At 36.0% G+C, this 26,270-nt stretch overlaps 1 protein-coding gene across 1 annotated transcript in view; it reads right to left on the bottom strand.

Moving 5' to 3' along the window:
* cv-c (RhoGTPase activating protein) overlaps window positions 1-19,154 on the bottom strand; it is a 222,300-nt gene extending 203,146 nt beyond the window's left edge. The window contains exon 1 of the mRNA XM_089233140.1: window positions 18,840-19,154. The gene's annotated coding sequence lies outside the window, so the exon portion shown is untranslated. The remainder of the gene's footprint in view (window positions 1-18,839) is intronic.
* Window positions 19,155-26,270: the final 7,116 nt, after the last annotated feature.

Raw genomic sequence — 26,270 nt, 5'->3', positions numbered from 1 at the left:
TTGCCTCAGCAAAAATTAATTTTTGCAAAAATTCATTGTCGATTCAAAATCGTTGGCAAAAACTGAATCCTGAAAAGTTCAAAATTATGACAGAACTTATTTCTTCTGCGTAGGTCAGCACGAATTCCAAAACTGCATTTCACTATTTATGTACTGGTTCTGTTTCTAGATTTTGTATTAATAAGATTTAACTGACTGAAAAATCTGACTTTCTGCTTAAAAAAAATTTAAAAAAGACCCTGGTTTTACAAACTATACATTCAAACGAACCTAACTTTCAATTTCATTCAATTTTTCATTCATAATTTAATGCAAATTTTTCGGGATATTTCTTTCTAATGGAATTAACATAGGTATTTGAAAAGGACCCAGATTATTGCAAAAACCAAAATTAAATTAAAACTACACATAAAAATTTTGAAAAATTCTAGATTTCTCACTAGCAACTAAAATAAAATAAACTACTATTTTTCCAACTAAATCTCTGCAAAAAGACTAGAAAATGAATTACCTTTTGGGTTAGATCAGACAATTGAATGAACGACATTTTTTTGCAATTTTGGGTTCAAATACGCCGTTCATTCAATTGCCCAAAGAGACTAGATTTGTTTGTTAGTAAAATATCCAAGTTGGCAACACTGTTCAGACGCGTCAACTCATATGTAAGTGTTATAGGAGGACTCAGTTTTGGATACTGTACGTGGAAAAAGAGAGATTCACTGCGTTTTTTGAATTCCGTGTCCAAAATTTTGTACGGTAGATCCATGTAGAATAGGTCTGAAACCATGAAGTACTCCAAGACGCACAATCTCTCTCATCCAAAAACTACCATCCATATGATTATTTCAAAGACATCCGTGAACAGAAATGCGAAAAACGGGGGAAAGAATTGAAAAATGAAAGCAAAACAAATGAAACCTTGGGTAAATGTGACGTAAAAAAAACAAAAAAATAAATAAATAAAAGGCGAAGGTGAGCAGTGAAATATAGCACACGTCTAACTACATTTCATGTGAGTAAGTGGCAGAACATCTATTTTTTATACAGCGCTGTCTGTCATTGTTATTTTGAGAAATCGTACGTTTCGGGTGTTATTTTTTTCTTTCACGAAATGGGATTTTTTCATGTATTTCCTCTTTAAACATAGAACAAAAGTAAAGATTTAAGTGATAAAAGAATTTGTTGCATCAACACACAAACACGTGTTTCATCATATAATACGAGAAATCGTGAACTAGACTTGACTGACGAAAGCTAAAGGCCACAGTCGATACATCTTCTTGTTGAAGTGGAATCTTGCCAAACATACGTAAGTGAAACATATGCGAGCTACGATGTTTTCTTGAGAAAGTTATACTTTTGGATTCATCAAATAAAGTAGAAAACTCAAAAGATACCGAAAAGATAATGGGGTGAAAAAAAACAACCAAGAAAAGGGCATTGATACTTCTGAAAATCTTCCGAAAAAGATGCTTACCCAAATTTACAAGAAGTAATTACAATTATGATTTCAACGAAACTATTTCGATGTTTTCTTCCTTTAACACTTCGACCTTCAAAGTGAAGAAATGATTTCTCAATAGCAAATGCGAAAATGTAAATGCGTCATTTATATTCTGATCATTTACTAACGTGACAGCAATAAGCTCAGTATTTATACGATCAAACCTCACACCTCTCGAGGGGATATATGCAGAATATACGTACTTAATGGACAGTTCCACTAGCAATATCCAGTGAGCATATAATTATACATAACGCATTTCCAAATCATTTTATGCAACGGCGGCCGATAGGTCATTATGGAAAAAAAAAACACGCATTAATATTTTCGTGGGTAATGTAGCACGTTTCGAGTACCTCAAGGGTTGTGTTATATAAATCATACTCTATTTTACAGGATGACTTCCTGGAGGTGGAGATGAAAGTAAGACCCAACAAACAATGCCCATTTGAATTGGTATTGTTATATATATTCTCAGAACAAGAGGTAGTTTAAATCGTGATTATTCAACTGAGTGTTAAAGGTAGAATCAGGCACGCAGATCAGGTTATAGTCAGCATAATGAGTATCTGGCAAGTCTGATTAGAGAAAAAATCGATATATTTGTGAGTAAAATGCATGAATGAAACTTCTATCGTTGGGATTATGTGAATTCTGTGTACATTTCCAATGCATTGCTTCAGTAAAAGAATTTCTATAATGTCTTTCCTTCACATCATCAAATAGTTTCATTTTCTTAAAAACACTACAAATAGCAAGATGTGTAATAGAGAAATGTAAATCAAACACATCTATATTGATTCCCTGTATCTGTAGTGCAATGTGACCTATTTGACCTGGTAACTGAACCTGAAGAATCAGTCTTCGAATTCATAGAATGCGATTTGTCTCAAAGAGATCTTCACCTTGTACATCCTGGGAAACAACGTAAAAAAAAATTACGAAAAAGTACAGCAAGCCTGGTGGCCACAAACCAGCAAAGGTAATAATACCAGTATGGCAGCGGTTCTCAAACTTTAGTCACCCGCGGCTCCTCAGAATAGTTTAACAAAGAAAAACTTCAAAGCATTGAACAGAACAGAATGGACCGAGCAAAAACAGGCTCTGTCGTTTATAAGTTGAAGATGTCTGCGGTTAAGATTACAACCCTTGACTCAGAGGACTTGACTCTAACTTGATGCCTTAACCAAACGAGCTATTACAACAATAAGGCATTAAACAGGCACACATAAATATCAACAGCTCGCCAAAACGCCCCCCTAGGAGCCGCGACGCGCACTTTGAGAACCACTGCAGTATGGTATCATTGGATTTTTTTTTCCTAATAATAACGTGATCCTCACGTATTCCCAAGGGATCAGCATGATCCGTCCAGGGAATTTGTTAGTATTAGTAAACATCCATGCCCGAACCGGGATTCGAATCCAGACCTGCACAGTGAGAAGCTAGTTCCCTAACCACTCGACTGGCAGGCGGCAATGTCTTAGCAATGTCTATTAGATCAGTGGTCCTTAACATTCTTAACCTTTTTTCAATCCCGCGCCCCCAGTGCATCCGAATTTACCTTTCCGCACCCCTTTATGTAGGAATAATGCGTTGTCTATTTGTTAAAAATTTAGTTTTTTGTAATTAATTACAAAAATTATGCACTAATTAATAGTTTATAAATTTTCAAACTTGAAAGATGATTACAAAACTAATTTACTGAAGAAAAATTACACACAGCGGGTATCAACGCAACACAATTAAAATTACTCAACATGTCCCTTTTTAATGACTAGTCATTTGTTAGTTTTTTCATAAAAGTAATTGAAATTTAGGTTCTTTCTTTGAAAGGGGGCTATCCGCATATCATCACATACATTCAAGGTTTTTGTTTTCATCAGCCAAAATGATCGTTCAGAATAATAGAAGTGTTTGCAAAGCCGTCTTCCCTGGTTTTGGAAATGGTTCTAATACTGAGTCCATTTGAATACGTGCGCTGAATCACATTTCAATGAAATCAACTTGCACTAAATTACCATTATTCATAGAATTAAGATTAAAAAAAAGAGATGGATCTATAGTGTCATTAAAAGAAAAAAAAAATGCAAAAGCATCTGAAAATTGCATATATGAGTGATGATGTTTCTCAAACCACGTTGAGAGGGTGAAAATCGCGAAAAACGCACGCAGGCTCTGATACAGAGGAGAAGAAAGGCGGGTGTCGGTTGATCGCTGAATGCGTTCGTGGGTTCGCTCACCATATCCGACGTAAGCAGCGTCGCGAAACGCATGCGCTGGGTAGGATCACGTGCTGCCAAAGCCGCTTGTAAGTTAATCTTAATGCAGCTTTGCGTGCTGCGGACGACGCAAATTATGCGGACGACATCAAAAGCATACCTGGTATCTTCGAGCGCGTCCGGGAATCGTTTTTACGTCGTTGTAGACTGTGCAATGACGTCAGCGGCCACCACTTCCAACAACTCTTGTAATAATTGATCAAATAAATCTTTTTGTAGTTATTATTGTACTTTTTGTCGTTCCAGCGTGACGTCGAAACCTGCACGCGTTTTTCGCGATTTTCACCCTCTCAACGTGGTTTGCAACACCATGTTTCATTGAAATTTTTGTTCCTCTTGATGCCTACTAACAACCATCTCAGTCTGTCGGTCCAATTTTAGAGCACCCTGTATATTGTAATATATTGTATCAGCAAAAAAAAATAAAAAGATTTAAATCATTTTTTCGGACGAGGAGTGAAAAAAATATAAAATCAACGAGTTGGATTTAAACCTTGGTCTACCGCAGGCATTTTCAACAGGTTGCTCGCGAGAACCACGGTTCTCCCTGAACTACCCAGAGTGCTCGATGCTAGTGTCCGATTTTGTGTTCGCGAGCACTTGATCAACGTCCCAAATAAACACTTTGTAGAAATTGTATTGATGGATTGAAATTGTCCTGATTTCATTTATTGGTATGTCAAACTTGCCGTAAGGATGCTCTTCTCTTGATGATGAATGCAGGCAGTACTCACGACTAAGAGAAGGTTGACGATCTCTGGTCTACAGTCTGATACCCCATCAACTACACCAATTCAGTTGTTGGATAAGGGACTAAGACTGCTTACTACCGAAAGCATATAATTTTTAGTGAAGCCCACTGAAGGGCAAAAAAATTTTGATCTTTTCGAAATGTATTACTATCCTCACCACTCGCTACCATTAACCACGGAATTTTCATTTCTACTTTACGCGAATTAAAGTAAAAAATATTTGTATGGCATACAGCGTGTGAATCGAAGTTATAATGTTAATAATGAAGCCTTGTGACCTTCCGAGCACAACAGATCGTACGCTATCACGATAGTGAGAATTATCGTAAACCAAGAAGCGACGTGATTGGCTGATTAGGGCCCTTCACTGAAAAAAATCGTACCATCGGGGAAAGCGGTGCTTTTAAAATATGCGCCCGGGTATGCTCATGTGTTAAGATGGTACTTCTCCATGCTCGCACACCCAAAAATGCTTTCGTGCTTCGTGGTTAAGAACTACTGTATTAGATCATAGTTTCCAAAACTTTTCGTTCCACCGCCCCCCTACTTCACATGTTTTTTCTCATCAGCTCCCATCTCAAGGCAACTACATAGGATACTATTCTAATCCCGTAGCTTCTACCGCGAGCAGGTACCATCCCATCACCCTCTAGGAGGTGATATTACCCACTTTGGGAAACACTTTATTAGATGACTTCAATGGATTCTGCTTGCGTTGCACATTTCCTAAGATATAGCGAGAAAACATTTCGTTACAAAAGAGGGTCACAAGCTTGGCGCCCCGACCACAAGAGATTAATACCAATGTGGAACATCTTTAGATTTATATAAACTAGGTAAAATCGTCGACACCAAAAACGCTCATAGATTTTGTATATTTCCAAAGATCACAACTTTTTGAGAATGCATCCAGTATTGTGTTAAATACTTTAAAAGGCGTATTCACATCAAAAAAGTAAAGGATTCTAAAACAGTGATTTCAAAATTTAGTGAAACTTTTTAAATTAATATAGTTTACTAAAATATATTTTCTCTACATAGTTGCTGCATTTTATGTGAAATATAATGTTCTTTAACAAAATCTTGTGTGTAATTTAGTAACAGCTTAAAAATACTCGTTAGTCAAACACTTCATGTTCAAGAATGCGTAAAAACACAACTATTGGCACACGCTAATAAAGGAAAGCATTATCAAACAATCGATCGCTAACCATCGGCTCTCGACATCTTCCATAAAAACCGGCAAAACTTCGCTTCAAATGATTTGCTTCACACAAACAGTAAAAAACAAATGAATGACAACTAGCTTAGCACGCTGCGCATTGTTTTTCATTTTCTATTAAATCTGTTTGCGTAAACTACATCGTAACTTCTAGTAAGTTTAAACTATCCCACACCCTTGATGACATCTTTACAACATCACTGCCAGTGTTTATTCAGTGCTTTGCTTTTTGCGTTAAGCACCAGATCATGCATATTCGACTTGATAATTGATATAAGACTTGCTTTAACGAGATGAGAGAAGTAAGACAAACATACTCCATTTTTTTTTACCCAATTATCCGGAACAGTGAATGGGGTTGTCTTTGGTACTAGTTTGTATACGTCTAAAGATAACTTATTCTTATTATAGAAGTTTGGACAGCTAAATCCATCTGGGAGCGCTTAAATCGTTCAAACATTTACTCGGGAAGAAAGAGAGAAACCTAAATATTACCAGCATCGAAAAGAATTTATCAGCCGCACTTATTCAAATCTGAATGATAAGAAATCTATACAAATGGTGTAATTTATGGAATCACCAACGAGGAGAACACCGGAGTTTCGTCATTATTATTTGCACACCTTTGCGAATGAGACGTAAATGAATTGGTTTCTTCGCAAACAGCCGCGGGAAAAAAATTAATAAATAAAACGAAACTTCTTTCCGCCTTGAAGGCCCGTGTTTTTCGGTTTTTTCCCCCTTAAGTAAATACATAATGACGTGTTGCCTCCGTTTCGAGTAGTGCATTCCCCTTGAACTCGCGGGGCCCCATCAATAACAATTAACTATCATTCCACCTGTGCGAGTTTTCACTAAGCTCCTCCCAAACTCCCGCGAAAAATCCGCTTATTGAAACATCCACCTGCAATATCTTGCTACTAATACCGAGAAATGGGTTCCTTTCTCAAAAGAAAACCTACCGTAGAGACCCCCGAGGAAAAAGTATATATTTTGACTGGAACGAGCCAATGAGATATGACGATCTATGAAGAAGTGAGATTCTGGGAAGATGCATCCATCAACCACGATTATCATCTGCCGTCGTGTGTGTCATGGAGGTTTCTGATAATGTTCTTAGAAATATTTCTACGTTCTTTCTTTCTTTCTAAAAAAATATTTTAATTTTTCAGATTTTTTGAAGAGTGGATAAGATCTTCGCAAAATATTATTTATTCGTTTCCGTCATATTAAAAGTATTTTCCAAGTATCGATAGAATTCGAAAACACGATAATGAAACCGAAAAACTCTCCCCAACAAAACATTGAATTTTGAGTTACAGGTTAATCATATGTTGATGACTTCGCGCACGATTTTTGGTACAATTTGATACAACAGAAGCCAGTAACGATAAAAAAAAAGAGTATATGTACCCATCCCACTGAAACATCTCAATCTGAGCACTACCAGTGAAGTTAATAATTAAGGTGGGTAAAAAACGGATCATATAAGTCATGTAAACATCAATTAAGGGTCTGTTGCTGATTTCTAAATTACGGGGCGTTTACCCAAGGACGCCATCAGAAGAAGCAACGAGAAATGAAAAATGGATACCCATGAAAAATTTCCGATAATTTTTTTATTATTTATTTTAGCTTTCTTGATGTTGGTGAGTCACATAGCGGGTGGTCCGATTTTTTTATACAAGTTTTCTCTCCATTCTGACAATGCAATGCAACTTACCACTAGCAACAGTTTCGCTTTTTCCAGCTAGAATATGGCGCCTTAACTTTTGTTCAGGTGGAAAAAAATACACGAATGATCATAAATTTTTCCAATTCATTTTTTTGTGAATGAATTTGTGAGGAAATATGTGAGGATATAAGTGAAAGTATACAAGATTGTAAACATAACTCCAAACTTTAATTCACTGGAGTTACCTCCATAAGGTTGCATCATTGCATCAAGTAATTTGTGAATAGAAATTTTAAAAGCATTTTACGAAGAATGCTATTTTTGAGATTTTACTTAAGCTTGAAACATGATTTCTAAAAATCTATTCATTGTATCATTACAAAATTTCAATGATATTTTATATTAAGGTTATGAATTAGAATCCAAGGTCTATCACATGTATTTGTCTAATTACATTATTTTATACTCAATATGTAGAATGAAATTGCAAAAAATTCACACGTACTTGAATTGAGTGTAACTTATGAACTATCACTCTTCCACCTGCATCATTACTAGTTGAATATACAATGAAAATAACAAAACATTTCATGCGTAAAGCTTTCTGTAACAGTGTCTCGAATATTATACGAATTTTGCTCAAAAGTTGAAGTAAAAATGATTTTTTTCATAGTAAATTACTCTGGTAATTCAAAATATATTATTGTTTTGCCCATTTCGAGACACTCTGTCAAAAAATGCCCAAAAATGATCTACTCCAGTACAATTTTACAGAAAGAGTCCTAAGGAAAGGGGGGGGGGGGGAGTCGGATGCCTTAATTAAATAAAACAAAAACCAAGCCTCAATTTTTCTTCAATTCTAAAATACTCTCAAGCATTCATTCACTACACCATCGACAAGAAATTTTAGCGTCTTTACCATATTTAGAAGAAGGAAAAAAAAAATCTGTTGATTTCCATTCATTTATTCACATAATGCATGTACTTCACACAATTAGAAATCAGATCTTACATTGAAAAATGCATAAAAGAATCATACGAGAATCGGGCGACATACAATCCAGGGATTTCCCCCTCTGTAATTTACATTTTCCGTGAATGAAGAAAAATGAAACGCTTTTTGCAAATTGCACCTCAAAGGATCCGACGAGACTATATATATTTATATTCATGAAAGAATGTAAAAAAAAGGGACCAAAAAAAAAATAATAATAAGAGACATTCTGTGTAAATGGCTAATCTATCGTTTACAGGCGAGCTGTAACAATGGCGCCGTAACAGAAAGCAACAGAGCATACCCTCCCATTTTTTATCAGGTCAGAGGTTATTTGCAGCAGGGTCTTCTTGTTTGCGAGTGAGCAGTGCCACTGGAAAATGGAATGTCCACAAGACAAACACAGCTATATAGATAAGCTCTACTCTCACCCATTCTCTCTCTCTCTCTCTCTCTCTCTTCTCTCATTCGCTAGTTTGTACTTTTTCTCGGAATAGCAATTCGTGAAAAGAGTTACAGCGATGGACAACAGGCTGTCCAGTTGAGGGGAAAATCTCGTGTCTACTATGACTAATCTACAACGCGAAAATAAAAAAAGCTTCTGAGAAACCAAAATCGTACTTTTCCGTTGCAATGTAAATGTTTATGGTAAAAGCTAGGTTTTACCACGGGGTGAGTTGGTAAAAGCCTTAAATTAGCTTGTTAACGTTTTCATTTCAAACGTTTACCAAGTCAATAGGGGCATACTACGCAGGATCGACCTATGGATGGGGGGGGGGGGGGGGGCACAAAAAATTTGCTTCCCGAGAAATTTTGAGTTACCACCCTTCAAAAAGCGTTTAAATTAACAGAAATTGGTTAATATAACGTAAAAGGGTGTTTTCTATCGATATTTCAATTTTTCACAGAAATATTGATTCCCCCCCCAAGTTTTGGTCGGCTTGGGGGGCACAGGTATCCTGTGCGTGGCCCCCCACATCCTAGAGCGGGGCCCCTATGCTGGAGACTCTGGCGGGCTCCCAGACCAGACTTTTCACGGACCCCTTTATTTATAGCGTGAAAAACAAAAAGTTATGAGAATCGTCCCGGGCCCCAGGGCTACAGCACTGCCAGCTCCACCCTTGTGGGGGCCATGCCCCTGTGACCCCTTCCTTGCGTACGCCTCTGCAAGTCACCACCCGTTTTTAAAGAATCAATTAACCATCATGAATTTCTTTAGTTCCTGATCAGAACAAATTTTATTAACAATTATTTTTACGAATCAAACGATTTTTTATAGAAACCTATGTAAAATCACGTTTCGGCATACGAAGATTTCTGCAAACGAAAGTGATTCTGGAACGAATCATCTTCGTTAGTCGCGGTATCACTGTATATCTTCCGTAGTAGATAGTTCTAGAGAAATTCAAAATAGAAAACCTAGACTTTATTTAGTTTCCCCCGAAAAAATTCCTCGCACTACTTTTAATGACTAGATGGTTTAGAGAGGAAAAGTTTTTACATTCACTACATCTTAAAAACCGAAAATGCATAAAAAAAAAAAAGCCGGTTTATCTCACTACGGCATCTCCAGTCTTTTGTGTCGGTAACTTTCTCTCCCTTACACATACACATTTCCTATTTAATCTCCCCAAGGTCTCCTATGCTGAAATATTTTTTTTCTTTTGGTAACCATACAGATATCGCCGATCATTCATAATCTCATACTTGATTTTGCATCAATACAAAATATTTTCTATAAATATCGGATGGACGCAAGCAGTACACCTTATCAATGAGAGCTGAAATAAAAGCAAAAAAAAAAAAAAAGCGCGATGAGACATATGAATACGTTTAAGTAAGCATTGTTGAGAAATAGATAACAAGCAACATTATTTACAACAGTGTTTCACTAGAGAAGATCTGTTTACCGTTAGATCTAAGAAATGATCCGAACGAATTCAAAGTTAGAGAAATTTGCCGGCTGAAACTAGTCAGCTGATTGTATTTCCTGTTATAAGGGTGAATGAATGTAACATGTTCAGCCAAATGAAGGGGGAGGGGGGGGGTTGATATAGACGAGCCTAAGTGTGAAACTTCAAACACCCTACCGACCCTGTCCTATGCGGAACTGTCTTCGAGTTATGGTGGATAACCTATTATGAAAAAAAAATGCGTCAAGTCTGAAAAAATCCAAATTTGTGAAGCTTCTGCAAAATCTGCATGTAAACTGAGCACATATTTGGAAAGGACAGAAAAAAAATCGTATATAAGGGGTGAAAAACTAATTTCAGCGAAATATCTGGATTTAATGGTGAGCTGCAGACGCTGAGGATTGGCGAAGTTCAAAATCCAATTGCCGCTTAGTACGACTAACTCTTTCGTGCTTTCATCTCTAAGTAATTCTCTCTAAGATTTCCCGTTTAAAGCATTTTCTAACAAAACGAGCAACGTTTTTTAAAAAACGATACAAGCGGGATTCACTGTATAAATATTTTTCTCAATGTTTAGATTTCAACAAAAATAACAATTTTTCTAATAAACGAGTTATAATTCATGAATTGATTAGGAACACTGGCGTTATGGTCCCCACAAAGGAGAGGGGGCGGCTGACGGGGCTCCGGATCGGGGGGGGGGCCTGAGACGATTCTTATGATTATTTGTTTTTTCACAAGAAATTCACTATTGAGAGGCCCGTAAAGACCTCACCAGTGGACTTGGTGAGGTCTTTACGGGTCTGCAGAAAAAAAATCAGAAAAAAAAGGTCAGAAAAAAAATCGTATATAAGGGGTGAAAAACCAATTTCAGCGGAATATCTGGATTCAATGGGGAGCTGCAGACGCTGAAGATTGGCGAAGTTCAAAATCCAATTGTCTCCAAATTTTTTTTATCGCCAATTACGCAAACATCCTTATATGTATATAGCTAAAATCGGTCAAATTTAACAAAAACTATTCCATTGCACCAGCTTTCGAAAGAGAGCACAATAAATCATATCCGTGATCTAGTTCAGGAGAAATTTAGTCTTTTGTTCGCAATACATCACTGAAATCAGCGTTTGTCGAAGTAGACATTTTAGTAGATTTTGGCGACAATTCAATTTTTCATGGCACTAATCTCTCAGCACTTAAAGCTCGCCATTAAATACAGATATCCTGTAGATAGAAGTACTGTAATATCATCTTATAGAATTTTTTCTGCAAAATCAAAATGCACCAAAATCTGTATCTCCTAATTTCAAATTTTCGTCGAGTATCTACTTCGACGAACGCTGCTTTTAGTGATGCATTGCGAACAAAAGGCTATATTTCTCCTGAACACCGATATGGTTTATACAAATACAAATACAACGCCACAACAGGCAAACTGCCCAACGAGGTGGCTGACTTAAGAACATCATGGATCCCCGAGCCATTTTTAGGAGGCCCTACCGACTACTGCTACACCACACATGCACCCCGCCCACCCCCGCGGAACCCCCAACGAATCGGTACATGCGGGAATGTGCGTGTACGTGTAGTGAAACCTGACGTAAGTTTTTTTTGTTTCATTGTAATGCTTGTTATGCGATGTGCTGCCATCTGCCACCAGTTTTTCTAACTATGAGTGAAGTGTTATGATTGAATGATTTATCGTTGTAGGACTGTTGCTCTCTGTGGCGAGACTTTTTAACGGGGAGATCGGCTCGCATTTGCGCCTTGAAGATGGGAACCACAGAAAACCAACTTCAGCCGACCACCACTGTGGGGTTCGAACCCGGATCCTCGCATCGCGAGTCCGTCACTATAACCACTCGACCACCACAGCTGCATTGTAGGCTATTTTGAAAGCTGGTACAATGGACAAGTTTTTGGTAAATTTGACTTTTACGTTCAACTTTAAAAAAGTTGAACGTAATTTTAAAAAACGTTATAAGCTGGACCTACTGTATACCAAAACATTAATAATATGAAGGTATTTTGTTGGCTGTAACTAGTGAGTTGATTTTTATTCCCTCATTTATGAGCAAGGCCCGGATCATGTTGCTCTAAAAAGTCTTGAAAAATGACTTAAAAAAATGCCCTAAGAATTAAAAAAACCCATCAAAATAATAAAACAAAGTTCTCTTGAAAAGCCGGATCGGTTCGAAAGTCAAAAGAAAAAAATTTTTACAATCAAAATAACATACAGTCAATCCCGCTTATAACGTTCCCACTTATAACGTTTTTCCGCTTAGTACGACTTACTCTTTCGTGCTTTCATCTCTAAGTAATTCTCTCTAAGATTTCCCGTTTAAAGCATTTTCTAACAAAACGAGCAACGTTTTTTTAAAAAACGATACAAGCGGGATTCACTGTATAAATATTTTTCTCAATGTTTAGATTTCAACAAAAACAACAATTTTTCTAATAAACGAGTTATAATTCATGAATTGGTTAGGAACACTGGCGTTATGGTCCCCACAAGGGGGGGGGCGGCTGACGGGGCTCCGGATCGGGGATGGGCCCTGAGACGATTCTTATGATTATTTGTTTTTTCACAAGAAATTCCTCACCAGTGGACTTTGTTCCTAGATGACTGGCGTACGAGGGGGAGGGGGTTAGTAGTACTGGCAAAAGTAGGGTTTTTGCAGTAAAAAACGAAAATGAACTCCCTTCTTGAGCAAATCCTGCGTATGCCTATAGTTATGAAGCCAAAAAGCGTCTATTCATTTCCAAGAAATATTCAAGCATACTTTTTCCATAAGTTCTCTCAATGCAATTAGTATTCACACAATTTTTTCAATCCTTTCCATTGTGAAAAAATTTTAAAGAGTAGAAAAATATCATGAAAATGCCAAAAAATGCCCCAACAGTGAAAAAAAGCAGAAAAATGCGAAATATGCAAAAAAAAAAAAAAAAAAAAAAAAATGGAAATGTCATCAACATCCGGCCGTGTTCATGAGTAAGAAAGCTCAACTAAAATAGAGGCATTCATAAACGTTTTCATTGGCGTTTGTCAAAGCTAGATTTAAACTGGTAGGTCGTTTGTTAGCTGAAACAAGTCAGCTGATTGTATTTACCGTTATGCCCATATGTACATGAAAACGTTAACAAAATTAAGGGGGCTTGATTGGATGGAGCCAATTTAGCTTATACTGCATACAACCGTACTCACCTTTAGACGTACTGGATACACCACAGGCTTGGCAAATTGACAAAAAAGTTAAAAAAAAAGAAACTCACCTTCAGAAACATTGTTTTAACATCGCCATGAACTTATTAACACTGTTTTGCAGTGAAAGATACATTAGGTCTAAGAAATTGTGGAATTTCAACGACAGCAACGTAAACAACACATGCACACAAACCTACCCTAATCACGCTTTCAGCAATAAAAAAAAAGATGTACACATAGGGCAAGACATCCAATGTATCAAAAGCTTCTTTCTTTAGGACGGCGGTTGCATGTTTGCTCAAGCAAAATGATAAACGCGAACACAAATTTGTTATTTCAAGAATGGCTGCGCTGCCACACCTTCTAACGAATTGGAACAGTCCAAGGAAAAAACATGTTTACACAAAAGAATTTTATAGAAAATGAAGGCACTCCTTCCATCCAGTTTTCTAGGGATTAGGATATGAAATTTTTTCAAGGATTAACTATAAAAATATTCTTTGATCTTCACATGGAGTCTGAAGCTCATCGTCTGGATATGTTAGGACAAAAAAAAACAAGCGAACCCTATTTTAGTTTGTTTTTCTAAAATGAAAATTTGTCCCCAATTAGCTTCATCACAAATTCTACGTAAAGAAAAAAAATTCGGTTTCTTTTAACACCTAAACATATTTGGAAAAAGAAAGGGGAAAAGAAAACGATGTACAACAGGTGTCAAAAGAAATGTTGAACCCCACTAAGGATTGACGATAATAAGTTGAAATAGCCACAGACAGAGCACCCTATGCATTCACCTTTCTGACACTTTTATAGGATGGTCACAACTCCCAAAGCATCTACAAAGAAGAAAAATATGATGATAAAGGGTGAAGGGCGGCGCCCCAAAGAGGCAAGTGCCTTAATCTTTGAAGGCTTTTTAGGGACCTGCTTGGGAGGGTCACGTGCGTAGAAAATACATAAAAAGAAAAGGACTTGAAAACAGTCCATCTTCACAGTTCCCTGCATAAAAGACCCTTTTGAAAAAGTTAAGGGGTCATGGCAGTTTGAAGGCCAGCAACTGCTGTGTGAGGGCCCACCCCAAAACCATAGCTTCCTCTTTCTCACAGCACTATGACCATATGACCTCTCATGCGAATATAACGTTTACGTGGACTTGACGCGTTTTCTCGAGTGGAACCAACGCCCCTTAAAATTCTGTGAATAGTAAAAGAAAAAAAAAACGAATACGTATTACTTGAAAACTCTGGGTGAATACGTATTTCTTTTTATACGAAAAATACTTTCTTATTGCACAGACTATTAATATACATATAATAACATTATATTGAGGCATTTCAATTCTTTATTACGTTAATTGGTGCATTCCAATACTAATATATATTAATAATATCAATTTCAATACTAATATTCCAATACCAAGTTCAGTGGTGGAATAACCATCCCGACATTGTTACAATAAAAATCACCAGAAAACTTGTGAAAGTTATGGCGTCGATTTCATTTGATGCTGGAGGAATCAGAAAAACATACCTTTACTTCCTTGTGAACAATGCGTGAGGATGTGAATACAAACAACATTATCAATTTCTTCAGTGTTCATTGGGGCGTTCATGCTACTTACAAGACTAAGAGATGTATGAGTAATTCTTGTGAGCCGCTCAACGAAAACCGAATATACATTATTTATACATTAACCGTGTTACCTTTTTAGCAAGACCAAATCACTCTTGATGCCGATTTGTGTTTGAGCTAGGGTTATCAGACGTCCGTATATAGTTCGCATCGTACTTTTAATCATGAGAGAAACATGTCCATGTTTTTTCAAAACATCAAAATTTCAAACGATGAAAAAAATTCAATCGCAAATCAAATTACGATGTTGTATGGCAGAAAGCAAAGCAAAGATAGAATATGACATTGATTATATATGGAGATTGGCTATATATCGTTTCTGGTCCCAAATTGGTGATCTTTTGCTTGGATCGTGGTTTTTGACAGGTGCAGTAATTAAACTTATTGTTAGGTACAAATTGGCGGAGATTAGTTAGACTTCTCGCTATGTGGTCAGCCATGGGCATGTTTATCATAAGCTCGGGTCCTGGAAAATATGAATTTTTGGAACCTCTTATATATTTTGTGTTCTTTGAGGTAGAGGAGTGGAGAGGGGAGTGCCTATATAATATATACAGTAAAACCTCGATAAGTCGTCACCTTAAGTTATCGAAAAATTATGACGGCTTAAGCGTAGTGACGACTTAAGCGGAGTTCCGTCAGTTTTAATGTGCAATGTTATGAAAATCGTATAAATTTAAAGTAATATCACATTTATTAAAGTATGAATCAAAATAATAATATTAATAAAATTTATAGACTGCGAAAGAAAAAACAATAGCAATTTTTTACCTTTTTTATCTCTTATTACTTAAATTATTGTGGTGAAATGTACTGTACTACTGTTTGATTTATACTAAATAGCAGCTAATTTTTAATTTAGACTAACAGAGCAACTGTTTGAATAAGTAACTTTTCTTCATAACTTTTCTTCTATTGCACATAAATTTTGCATATACATTAAAAATTTAAAAATTTAATATTTTAATTCTTCATCAGTAGTTCATGACGCAACTACAAAGTAATCTCGAACACTTTTGACTTGGTGGAGGGGCCCTGGGCAGGGAAAAGTAAACAGAAGACCTCAACTTGGGAAAGAATGTCTAATTTTTTTCAACAAAGATATTTTGTTTAAATTTCAAGCCCTAAATTAATAGTCCATGCTTTCTATAATTATTTAGTATCCGTGCCCGTTGCACTTTTACTTTAACTTAATTAATTTGATTTTTCGATTTACATAATTTTTGATTTCCTTGCACTATATGCAATCTTTAACATATCAAGAAATTTTGGTTTTGCCGGAAATGCCCTGCCCCCCCCCCCCGGGAGGGGCGAAGTGCTTACATTGCTTCTTGCGACAGAGCTTTGGTGTCTCGCGGTTTGTCCAGTTTCTCCAATGGAGCCCAGGCAGAAATGAGATCTAGCTTGAACAGTCCCCAACGTTCAATGAACTTCCCCAGCGTAACTTCCGTTACTTAAACTGTTCCGTTTTGGTATATAGGATTTTATGGTGACTTTTAACCGAAATTAGCGACGAGTAAACGAGGGTTTAATAACATTGTGGTCTATGAGAGCTGGAAGGGTCTGAAGAAAAATGACGACTTATCAGGGTGACGACTTAACGAGGTTTTACTGTATATAATACAAAAGGCAGCTAATTTCGCGATCCTGAAAATTCGTGGGTTCTGGGCGCGTGCCTCGTTTGTCTATGAGAGAAACAAGCCCTGGCTACGGGGTGAATGTATTTTGTGTGATGAACATCTGATTACCCAGATTTGGTCATTCATATTAGGAAAATGTAATTTTCCTTCACTCGATCCTTTATATACGAGCCATCTCATAATAAACAATTCACTTACCGTTATTACAGAAAAAAATATTTAGTATCTGTACTGAATGCATGGACGAGACAATCATGAAAACCTAAGTTTGGTCTTTATCCAATATTGACGGCGCTTAGCAATTGTAAATGGACGTTGCCAATGGATAAGAGTGAAATTGTGCTTATGATAAACCGAAACAAAATGAAATAAATCGCAAATTTTCCGATAGGAACCATGTACGATGAGATTAAATCTATTTTTATAGAACAAAGTTGAAGTACTGGAATTTTTACATACGAACGAAAGTGAGTCATTAAAAAAATAATAAAAGAAATATTTAAAAATATGACTCACGGTGATTTTCTTAGTAGATAAGTGCTGGAAAAAAAAAAACGTGTGACCACATTTTGGTTCCACCTGATTCTTTAGAAACTAGTTTGACAGCATTAAAATACAATGACTTTGCACTATTAGTGTATTGTCGGGAATGAAATGGTATAACTGCAACCATAGGAATAAATCAAAGAATTTTTTAGCGGTCAAAGCGCAGTCCGACTTCCTTCATGGTTTATTAACAAAAAAAAAAAAAAATCAAAAGAAAAGGGCGAGTGACTGGTTCGTAGAGTAATAGATGAAACGTCTACCGCGTGCGAAATCTTGAAGACGTCATGAAGTTAGTACGTGAGAAAAGGAAATCTCAACTTTCGTCGTACGTTGCGCAAACACCACGCGGTTACATAGCTTTTTTTATATTTCTTCTCTTCTAGTTTAAAGGTCACTTGTTATCTGTATACAGCTACTTCTCCTTCGAGTATCATCTTAGAAGACAGGTGAAGATGCACACGTATGTCTTTCAAGTAGCCACAGTAGCTATGGGCGAAAAAATTCCGAAACAGCATAAACTTTATAATGTCCTTGAAAAATCCTTTCATTTCTCCTACGGTAGCTAATTACAGTCATGCCAAATGTCAGAAGTTGGGTATTACATACACATATATATAGCACTCGTAGTATAGCCACGTTTTCCGATCGCAAACAACAGCTGTCCCATTGTTTTCTAGAACAAAGTGCGGTTCAAATGCACGACATCGCACCCAGATTGGCACTCATTTAGTGCACAATTGTAACCGGCTGAAGCCACTTGAAGTATTATGATCTTTTCACACGTTTCCGAAGGCCATAAGCATAACGAAAACTCATTTAAACAAAGATAAATCTTTATTTATTTTTTTTTCTATTTGATAATTTAGATCTAAATCTTTTTGAAGAGGAAATATCATCAGTGACATCATCTCATACTGATTTACATACTTTAAAATCTTAGGAACCCATTGTCATTAAACCACCGGCACAAACAGTACAAAGTCAAGGTTAATCGTTAAAATGAAATATATATATATAAAAAATAAAATTTTATGCAATTTTTTCAGTCCGATGACGTTTAAAATATTTATGCGGCATAGTTCGAAAGTGTGAAAGTTACTAAATTATCATCAAAACAAGAAGCTCAAAATCATGATTTACAGATTCCTTATGTTTCAAATCATCGATCCCATCGCCAACAACTCAAACATAATTTAAATACAATCATTATCAAACACGTAGAACAGTATGGATAAAATTCTCGACGGGCGGTCCACATCACGGAAAAACATACTCCATGTATGCTAATAAGCAGCTGTAGATACTTTAAGAAAATCACGTTCGCGTGAATTTTCATGGGTAAACAAATAAATTACAAACAAAAAAAAAACATTTTACAACAATAATAAAAACACATAAAGAATGAAAATATTTTAACAAATAATAAAATAACAATAATAATAATAAAAAAAAAAAAGCACGTGCATTTTTCACTCACCTCCGTGTGAAAGAAGAAAAATAAAATACGTGACAAAAATCCAATCGAAATTTTTAGGCGCGTGGAATAAAAATCTCATAAAAATCTTGAAAATACGCGCACAAGTAAAAACAAGTAACGTTTCAATTCCAGAAGGTCAAAGTATCGGTTTCGTTCAACTGCGCGCGAAAAATAGAAAAATTGTAATAAAAAAGGAAAAAAGCGCGCACAAGTTTTCAAGATGGGAAACAAGTAGCATGTGCGTATATACGGAGAAAAAGAGCCAAGCGACAAACGCGCGCGCAACGCGGACGGAGGCTTTTACACTTCTAAATTGAATTGGAAGAAGTTTCCTAGTGGCTGGATGGTGGTATGGAATCGCCAAGCGCATGCGCAAAACACAACGAGACGAGTCCATTCTAGTATGGGTTGGAATGATATACATAGTAAAAATAAAACAAGTCATTCATGAGGAAAAAAACAGATTCGCGGGTTTTCTTAAGTATACATCAGTGTTTCTCAACCGCCGGGCCGCGGCCCAGTACCGGTCCCTGACATCAATCATACCGGGCCGCGAGTAACTGGCCCGTTTCCTTTTTTCCCATTCATTTTCCTTTATTCGTGTGTTTGACTGGACCTCATACTTACAGAAATAAATGAAACCGGGTTGCGGGAATCCAAAGGTTGAGAAACACGCTGGTATAAATCATTTTTTTCTAAGGTTAGCGGTACATATTTAAGGGCTATCCCGACCCTTGAAGTCGAATTTTCAAAAATGACTTCAAAAACATATTTAATTCAATTACAAATAAAATGCTAAAATTTTCGTGTCAATTTGTTCTTCCATAATAGAAGAAAAAAATAGTAAAGCATTATATATATAATAGTGTAAAAATTCAAGAAAAACACTTTGAACGTGGAATTTTTCTCGGATTGCAGTTTTTTAATTCAAAAGTAAAAAAAAACTAACTGCCCCAAAAATTCTGAAATTTCACAGAAATGTTTATTCGACACGTGTTAGTAAAATATACCTCAAATTTAACAATTGAATAAGGGAAAATATTTTTTAAAAAATGTTGCATTTTTAGATTTTTGAATTTATATATTTTTTCAAACTTTAAAAATTCATAAAATTCTAACGAATGGTCAGATATCCAAGTTCGAGATCCATTTTAATAACGCATGTCGAATAAATGTTGCGGCAAAATTTAAATTTTGAGATTCATCTTTCGGATGAGTTCAATCTGAGAAAACCGCGTTGAAAGTGTTTTTTCTGGCACACGTTTACTGTATAATTCATTATTTCTTCCTTTTATTTATGAAAGAACAAATTAACCAATTGACGCGAAATTCTTGGTATTTTATTTGCAATTGAATAAAATATTTTTTGAAGTCATTTTTGGAAGTTCGATTTCAAGGGCCGTGACACCAGTTAAGTATAAATCTTTTTTTTTTTTTAAGGTTAAGGTACATTTAAGAAAAAGATTACGAGATTACCAAGGCACAAGAGGCGTTTTTTTCAGTTCTGAGTCCCGGAACCATGGCTCTCTCAGTTGGGAAAGCAGAAAGTAACTTATCAAAAAGTATGAGTCACGTGTGTACTCTTTTGAGCTATCTGTTTGTGATTGCAGAAACTTCACGCGCAGTTCGCCAGTGAAAATCAAACTTTTGGGAGTTGCTTAACCTTTTATATCCGACAAGGGCGTAGCGAGGGGTGGGGACTTGGGGGGTCTGGTCCCCCCACCCCCGAAATGTGAGAAAATGACCGAAAAAAGGGAAAAAGATGGTCAAATTCATTGTTCTGTAACTTTGGTTCCCCCCCCCCCCGAACGAAATTTCTGGCTACGCCCCTGATATCCGACGTTGTAAAAAGTGGAATAACGAGAAAATTATAATAAATTAAAAGAAAAACATAAATGTAATGGTAATAATAAATAGTTATCATGTAAATTATCCGGCAGGTCATTTTAGTTCTAATTAAAGACAAAAAAGCAAAAAAAAAACTATGTTTTTGAAACAGTTAGTTTAAAACAAATTATCTAACCTGGTACTTTAAAGTACCGTCCGGATATAAAGGGTTAAAAGCAGGGTAGCTTAAGCGAGGGTGCAAGGGGTGCAGTGCACCCGGGCGGCTGGTTGTAAGGGGCGGCATCCTAAACTTTTAAATTTTGTAAATTTTTAAATTTTGATATAACAAAAAGTTTTAAACGCTATAAATTTCTATAAAATCAATATCAGTTGGCTGATTTATGCCCGGGGGTATACTATAAGGACTGCTTCATGACGCACCGGAGTCGGTACAAGCTGACGTCATGAGTCATGCTTGCCGTCAGCCCTGTTAATTACGATAGTTTGTAATCGCTATGTACTGCCCATTTTAATGAATTATTTCCAAAATTATCTTTCGATTATTGTCATTAGTATTTATTTATTCATTGGCTTGCTTCGTTCAACCATTTGAACATTTAAAATAAGAAATTTAGCCTTTGCTTATGAGGTAACTTCCATTTTGCAGGTGGATCACTTACGTTAGTTAAGTTTTATTGGGTTGATTTAAAGCCATCTCGAGATAGATAATGCCAATCATCTTTTGAACATTCTAATAATTTTTTATTATCTTTTTTGTTTTATTTTAATTACGTGTAGCTTTTAGAAACCTTGGACTTCGTTATTACGAATACAACTGCAACATAAAAACACGGGAAGCAATATAATAAAAAATTCCTGAAATTATTAGCGTTATCATTTTGAATGCTAATAGCGAAAGCCATTAGAACTCACGACCTATTTCTTGAATTTAATTCATTTCTTAGCTCATAAATTATAAAAATATCATAAAAATACCACACGCGCATACCAAGTGATACTAAAACAACACCATAAACGAGAGATCACTCACTTAAAAACAGAAAATAAGCAACTAAAATGTAAAAAAAAAGCCGCGTCAATTCAGACGTGTGCTGATGCCGTTTGCTTAAAAAAAGTGTTTGAGCAGTGACGTCACGCAGTAGCACCGAGATCACGCCTACTGAAGCAAGGCGGTAAATGCGACTTCAAAGGAATGAAACAGCCCTTATTATATAGTCCTGATTTATGTCCTCAACATCAAAGATGTGTACGAGTGACCTATACAATACAGAGTGTCCTGTAAGTCCTAATTCGGCCTTTATTTCATCAATCGTTCGTCTTAGAGGCATGGTTCCACTTTGAAAAAAGCTCAAAATGTGTTCAAAAATCACCCTCTTCCATTTTTGAGAGTGCCAATACAATGAGTCACAAAATAAAAAAAATAAAGTTTTTATACGGTCCTCCTGCCTTCTAACTTCCAGTTAAAGGGACCCTTAGGACCTTTAGGATCAACGGTTCGCCAGTAAAATGCCATACCCTCTGTTTGCTATGCATCCTGTATAATTAATCTTAGCTGCTACATTCCACTGGTCTGGAATCAGCATCGCTGCAGAATTTCCTCACCATGTTCAAAGCCTAATTTACGGAAATAGTTCATGATCATGCGTTACGAAGCTGTTCCACAAATTTTGCTTATCATCCTTATGTTATTATGGAAGTACAATTTGATTAACGTATTACAAACACAAAATCTGAACTTTCCGATACTTTCCATACCCTTAATGACCACAAAAAGACTCAGATTTTGCATGTTACCCCATGATGTTGGAAAGTATAATTGGTATCAAGTGGTATACATTCTCGATGCACTCCAGCCGAACAATGTTAAAATGGGCATTAAATTATCAACAACGAAAGAGAGTAGAGGGGAAAAAAATAATTTTTAAACTTTTATGTCTTTAAAATTTTTTTCAGCTACTAAATCGAGAAACGCAGTCTGGCTTTTTGTAGAATTTTTCCAAACTAAATTTTCTCATGCAAAAATCATAATTTTTTCCCTCCAACTTTGAATTACCCAAAAAATTTCGAATTAAATAAGAAATTTTGACATCGAATTGCATACAAATCTTAAGGGAAGTTCGTAAAAGTTCGAATTATCTAGACATTTGAACTAACCAAGTTCTACTGTGCTAGTGACGATAATCGAAAAGATAATTTTGGAAATAATTCAGTAAAATGAGATGTACCGCGATTGCAAACTACCGCAATTAACAGGGTAGCAAAGCGGGCGGACTCTGTTCTGTTTGAGCAATGACGTCCCGCATGACGTAAGCTTGTACCGACTCCGGCGCGTCATGAAACAGCCCTTTTTATATAACCCTGCCCTTACCAATCCTTTGATGCGCCAATTTACTTTCAAAAAATCAAGGTACCAAATGTCATTATGAAGTCACAAGGCATCAGACTTCCAAATACTACTCCCCTCCCCGGTTTGTTTCCCCCAAGCGTTAAATCGAATCTATGGTAATAATTGACCGCTAACAAGCTGTAACCCTGGAACCAGAGATGAATCTCATTTTTTCTCGTTTTTAAACTATAAAAATGCGCCATGAAAAATCATCATGTGACGTAGGGGGGGGGGCTGGTTTGTCGGAAATGAATTATTTCACGATCGATTTTTTTCAATACGATGTGTTTCTTTTAGTTGGAAAAATTCATTCTAAAAATAAGTGCTGACAGGAAATTGAGCTTTATTTTTTGTGCGTGTGGGGCTGTGGGCCTTTTCCGCTCAGAGTATCAGAATCTTCAACTGAAGAAAACAGTAAAGAATCTGTTTTTCTTTAGTTTTTTTTTTTGCGAGGGGAAGTTTGATGGGAACAGTTGAAGCTTGGAACACCGGAACACACAGCGGGGGAACATTCATAATAAGGGCACGCGTGTGTTCTTTTTAAGGGATGTTTTGAAAACGGTAGTATGCCGTGCCATGTCCCTTGAAGGGTCCCTGTGAGTATGAACAGTATTTCTCTCAAATCTCAATGAAGCAATTTACAGTATACGTATTATAACCACAAATTTAAACACGGTAATAATCAATACAAGACAGAAAATTTAAAAAAAAGTCAAATTTTATAAATCGGCAACCGCACAAAAATTTAGAAAAAATATAAAGTCTCTCGCGGGACTCTAAGGGCTTGAGCCTTCTCTGAATTTTTTCTTGTTAAAGCCCTAATTCTATAAATTATTCAAATTTTAACAGCTGAAGTGTAGGTTTATAATCAATTTGTTTCATTTTTACGGAATGATTTTAAAATTTTGTTTCTGTTACCGTGAATGAGGGGGATGCAGTTTAGAGGGTAGCTTTGCTGCACGTGGAGAGGGCCGCAAAATAACTAAGCCCGGTCCTGTCACCTGTTTAAAAGATACAGGGTGTCCCATAAATTCGTATATAAATAGTTTAACCCTTTAATTGGCAAACATTGAACTATGCAAAGAAAAATTTTTTGATGAGTTATATAACTCATCAAATAAGTCTTGAATGTCAATACATGGGAAAAAATTTATTCTCAATATTAAAAAAAAAATACGGGATGTTGCTTGTAAGCGACATTGTCAACCCAGTAGCAATATAGAAAAATGAAAAAAATGTTGTAAAAAGCAAACATTGGCAAATAAGAAAAAAAGCATAAGCAATAATAATAATTCAAGCGTTTTTCAACTTGAAAAAATATACTCTGGGTACTGCTAGATAATTTGAATGTAATAAGAGGTTTTTCAAATTTTTTGAACACACACATTTTACAGTTTGATATCGAAAGCTTTGAAACAGTTTTCTATGTGCACAAAACACTAAAGCCTTTTAAATTTTCAGAAAAACACAGTTGAGTACCCATTTTTGCAAAATCTGCATCGTCCCTTTGATCCATGTTCAGGTCAGTGGTCATACGAATCATATTGATTGTCCTGCTTAGGGAATGGCAACAACTTCTTAGGTTCTGGTTCCAAGTCCAAAGATTGCTAGTATTTATAATATTCGGCAATGCTCCTAGGATAATATCTGAAATCACTCCTAGGAACATTTTGACTAACGATTTGTTTTTTTCCACTCACGTCGAGGGCTAAGGCACGTACTTACAGTGCATAAGTCTATCGATTGCAGAGAATACGGGTAAATCTGATATATCATTTCATTTGCAAGATCCACGTCAGAATATCATCTGAAGTATTGCAGAGCAGTTTTGTCTTCGCTGGAACAAAAAAAATCTCAGATGAGTTAGCAAGATTCGATGAAATATATTGCTAAACCCAATCCAATATTCTGCCGTTCTTCTGCTCTTGTAAACAAATAGGCCACAACAGGCGAAACGCCCAACGAGGTGGCTGAAGAAAGATGCCCATAAAAAAGACAGAAAATATTGTACAAAGTTGATTCACCATTGCAATATGACCTATCCATTATGCTTATAACTGGCCAATGTTGCCTACAGTCAACACAAAATACGTATGAATTGCATAGTTTGGAATAGTACAAAAAATATTATTTATTGTTTTAAAAAGTAACTTTGAATCATTGTTCAGAGAATGCACATAAATATTTCTCCTTCACACGTGATGTTCTCTGCAAAATTTTGGGGTAAACAATCGTCCACACTTAACTTATCAAAAAGTAGGAGTCCGCGTACTCTTTTGAGGTATTTGTTGGCGATTGTAGAAACTTCACGCACAGTTCGCAAGTGAAAATCAAACTTTTAGGAGTTGCTTAACCCTTTATATCCGAAGTTGTGAAAAGTAGAATAACGAGAAAATTATAATAAATTAAAATAAAAATATAAATGTAATGGTAATAATAAGTAGTTATCATGTAAATTATTTGGGAGGTCGTTTTAGTTCTAATTAAAGACAAAAAAAAACAATGTTTCTGAAACAATTAGTTCGTTCAAAACAAATTATCTAACCTGGTACTTTAAAGTACCGTCAGGATATAAAGGGTTAAAAGCAAGGGTGGCTTAAGTGAGGATGCAAGGGGTGCAGTGCACCCAGGAGGCAGGTTGTAAGGGGCGGCAGCCTAAACTTTTGTTTACACGTGTAAATTTTTAAATTCTGAAATAACAAAAATTAACGAGACACCCAAACGTTGTCACTCTTTTGAGCCATACCTAAAATTAGAAAACATGAGGGAACAAACAATGCCACTTGCATCATATGTCTTATCATCCGAATACACAAATACCATAGAGGGCTGTAAAGTAATTAAAAATAATGATAATAAAACTGCCGAATCCAGAGTGCAGTAAAAAGATTAATCTTTGGCAATAACTCGGAAATTTTGCATCTTTTTGTACGAGGTGCTCTATATACGAGTGACTCTAAAATTAACATCTGAAAAATTTCTCGTTATGATATCGGTGATTGAAATTCTCAATTTTTACTTTATTATTTTAGCTTTTTTGCAAAGGTATCAAGAAGTTTCGAGATTTTGGAAAAAAAGTAAAATTTGAGAAATTTACCAATTTTAGCATCTTGATCACTCAACAACAACGAAATTGCATCGGACATAAAAATAAAAATATACAATTCCCAATGATTTTGACTCGCTGAGCACGAATA

This window comes from Pholcus phalangioides, unplaced genomic scaffold (assembly GCF_987345545.1).
Source record: "Pholcus phalangioides strain wild (caught in Gottingen) unplaced genomic scaffold, Ppha-v1.0 ptg000007l_1, whole genome shotgun sequence".
In the NCBI taxonomy this organism is placed as follows: Eukaryota; Metazoa; Arthropoda; class Arachnida; order Araneae; family Pholcidae; genus Pholcus; species Pholcus phalangioides.
The sequence above is the reverse complement of the archived record's forward strand: the minus strand, read 5'-3'. Positions and strand labels throughout refer to the sequence as shown.